Raw genomic sequence first — 4,123 nt, 5'->3', positions numbered from 1 at the left:
CTTTTTCCCCCCTCGTTCAGATGACTTATTATTTGAGAATTCCTAATTGCCTCTGGCTAAAAATTGATCAGCACTGCTGAGGGGAAAATGCAAGACTTGAGGCATTCCTAGGACCTAAGCTCCCACAGGACGCAGCAGTCTCCCTTGGTGGTGTGGTGTGCGTGTCTGCATGGAGGGTAGTGATGCCGGGGAGGAGTTATTATTCCGGAACCAAACTCTCAAGGTCTTCTTCAGAAAGAGTCTTGGGGTGTCAGTCATTGTCCTTGGCAAAAAGAAGCATGATATTTCCCAATAAGTTGCAAAAGGATGATGCTTTCTGCCCAAACGAGGCTGTTAAAAATAAAAGTGTTAATAAATACTGCTAAACATCCCAAGCCATGTTTTGAGTGAGAGTTAGCAGGCACCAAGTAAAGTGAAAGGACAGAATTCTCTTTAAACTTGGGTTACTTGGACCATATCTGGAATGTTCCTCCCTCGCCTTCTAACCCAAAGGTGGGGAGGTGAAGAGGGAGGCCTGGAGGGAAAGACAGACAGAGAAATTCAACTTATATTCCTCAATTATCTGGCTCTTCGGGTCTATGAGGAAGGACGGAAAAGCTTATCGAATCAATAAGGCATCCTCAATTACAGTATGTGGCACGAGCATTAGAGGCACCAAGAAAACACGTGTCACGAAGGGTTGGAGGTGATTACTAGAAAGAAGCCCTACAGTTAGGTTTCGATTTAACCAATCTCATTTCATTCAGTCTTCCGGATCATATTTGATTTAGAGTTTTTACAATATGAGTCTCAGTAGTCTTGCCGACGACACAGTGCCTGTTCCCTGAAGGCTTCATCAAACTCCTTTTTAATATATCTTTCATCACTGTATTATAGCCTGTCGGGTGATATGTGTCTTTCTGAAGATAATTATATCCCTCCGGTATTTTTTTTTTTTTTTTGTTCTTCAATAACTGCCAGGGTGTTTGAAATCTACGGTCTTTGCTCTTTTATCTCGCAGGGTACAACGTTTTCCCTCCTGAAGAGTTCTTTCATAAAGAGATCTTAAAGTTCTTTACGGATGTTAATTAATTCTCTCGCCTGGAAATGACTCTCCCCGTCTTGCATCTTTGGGCAGTTGAGGCAGGAAACAAAGCAACACATTGAAGTCAGGTAACAGCTCGGCCCCAGAGCCGGAATTATTATCCATTAGATAAATTCTCAGTGTTCTCTTCAGGAAGAAATGGTATTCTGAACTTGAAATAAATAGTGATGATCCAAAAATCAGTTCGTAAAGTACAGAGACCTGCATAATTTCACTTCACTGACAGATAACCCCGAAGAACCACTTACTCTTAATGAAGATTTAGCAGCTCAGGATTATATTACCAACATTTTATTACCACCCACATACACACACACAGCAGGACTTTAGTATCCCACTACGAAGTGTTATTTGAAATCATTAAAGACTAAACTGCACCTGTCAAAATAAATCAAACAATACGCCGAGTGATTCTTGAATCGTCGTCTCTTTATCCTTTCTATACACTCATTAATTCTTAATATTCTTTCCCATCATTCGTGTGGAACCTCCGAGTCCTCCTGTCCTATAAAATCGTGAATCCCAACGAAATTGGGTATTTAACGCAGTTCCGTCTCTGGATTCCTCTGGTACGCCCCCTTCCAGTGCAGCGGTCTGGGGTTTCCTCCTATAAAATGTTTTTACAGCTTGACGCTGTAAAAGTCCATCCAGCTGACACATCTTGGCTGTTGCTTTTATGTGTGTATGTCTGTTTGATTTAACATGCTTCTGATTAACAATGGGGCTTCCTGACGCTGTCAAAATAAGGAAAGGACGGAATGTCTTTCTAGAAATGACTGTTTTTAAAAGAGAGATGAAGTAAACAAGCCTTTCCTGCTAGTAAAATAATTGATTATGTTGCTGACTACTTAATATTATGTGTAGCCAGAACTCCGTAGGGACAGTTTATGACATTAGCAGAAACAAAGAGTGAACTAAAGGACCAGAGGTGGCCATCCTCTGTAAGGGAAACAGAGGAAGACAGGCTGTAGATAATTCGTGTTTCCTGAAGGAACCAACGGATTGCAGGAAAACATACACACAGACTGGAGTGTTACAAGTTTTCCCGTGCTGTATGAAAACAGGGATGGAAATGTTGTGTAAGTTATTCTAACAGTCCTCAAATGAAGTATGCGATTAAGAAAATGCTTTAGTTAATAAAGTTTAAAATCCTGAACCTAACGGGCAGGAAATCTAGCTGGTTTTCATTTTTATTTTGCTGCCTAACAGTCCACAGTTTTGTTTCCAACATTCTGGTTACACTCAGGAACGTCTACTAACCTGTTTTCCATGGACTCCTTCGGTAAGAGCGTCAGAAAGAGAAATCGATCCACTTTCCAAGACACGCTTGCTGAGTTAGGCATAAAAAGTGTTATTAGATGAGAGCCGGGGCTACCCACTCCGTGGTGTTCCACTTAGATCTGCATGATTTGTGATGGCTCGGTCATTTTTTGAGCATGTATTTCCATTTTTGGGTTAGGAAACATTTGTTTCTCCTGCTACCTTGGGTTTTGCAAAGAGGAAAGAAGGAAGCAGGCAGATTAGCTGGTACCAATCCGCTAAGTCCTCCTTTTCGAATGGAGAAAGCTAGGAGTTTTTACAAACTTTCTTTTCTTGAATTCTCCCACAAAACCATGTGAGGTAGTTCTTATCTGCGTTTTTACAGTGGAAGAAAGGCAGATTCACAGGCATACAGCTAGAAAAGGCAGTCTCCTTGGTGGCAAAGTGTGGGGTATTTCTGGGACACCTGGGTGGCTCAGTGGGTTAAGTGTCTGCCTTTGGTTCAGGTCACGATCTCAGGGTCCTGGGATCGAGCCCCGCATCGGGCTCCGTGCTCCGCCGCTCCCCCTGCTTGTTCTCTCTCTCTGACAAAGAAATAAATAAAATCTTAAAAAAAAAAAAAAAAGCTCAGGGTATTTCTGAACAGAGAAGATATTAGGGTGAATGCGTCCTGGGTGGGAAGGATGTCGCTGAGGAGAAGTCCCCCGCCTCCATCGTACTGTTCCCGCAACGCTCCATTCAGATGATTACCTAATATTTGTTGGCAGCACTAATACTACCTGATTCATCCCATTTTTAGGAGGAAGCGCTACTTGAATAAAAGCACCAAGAGAATCATCTAAATTCAAGGGCCTAAGCGAACTAACTTGAAAATGGAAATATTTGGGCAAACAAGACCAGTGTACATAGAGATTGATACTAATGGTCTCTCTTTTTTAGATACTCACCATGTAGCTTTTTAATTTAAGGTTAAATGAAAGTCAAACATTTCCCCCTTGTCCTCATTGTCAGTATACATTGGTCCATTACATATTGGCCAATTGAAGTGTTTTCTCCCTCAAACTCTGACTCACGGTAGCTCCCACCATGAGTGCAATCCCATCCCTGTGAGTCCCTTCCTCAGCACCTGCCACGGCCCCCCAGCCTGTGTGAAGGGTCGTGAAGTGGAGGGGAGGTCCTGGGCCGGAATGATCACTGGAGATTCAACAAGAATATCTTGTCACCTGTGCTCTCTGGGGTATGGATTTAAAAGCATGAGTTTCGTACACAAATGTTTTTATTTTATTTTATTTTTTTAATTTTTTTTAAGATTTTGTTTATTTATTTGACAGACAGAGATCACAAGCAGGCAGAGAGGCAAGCAGAGAGAGAGAAGAAGGGAAGCAGGCACCCTGCTGAGCAGAAAGCCCAATGCGGGGCTCGATCCCAGGACCCTGGGATCATGACCTGAGCGGAAGGCAGAGGCCTTAACCCACTGAGCCACCCAGGCACCCCTAAAAGCATGAATTTTGAGATAAGAAAAGCTTGTTGTCATGTGTCAGGTAATTTGTCAAACACGTGAATTCAAGGTTCCGATTCTGGCTCCAAAACTGACCGTGTTGCCTTGAACTTTATTTTTTAACTCCCCTGAATGTCAGTTTCTTCATCTATAAAATAGGGAGAGTATTTCCCACCTTCCTGGGCTGTGGAGGTGTTCTCCAGGTCATGATTTCAAGGCTGATAAAGTGCAGGTAGCCGTAGGACCTGCAGGGCAGCTCCTGGTTGGTAGAGGAGGGCCTG

This window comes from Martes martes (genome assembly GCF_963455335.1).
Source record: "Martes martes genome assembly, chromosome: 8".
NCBI classification, from domain to species: domain Eukaryota; kingdom Metazoa; phylum Chordata; class Mammalia; order Carnivora; family Mustelidae; genus Martes; species Martes martes.
Note: the sequence above shows the minus strand (reverse complement) of the source record.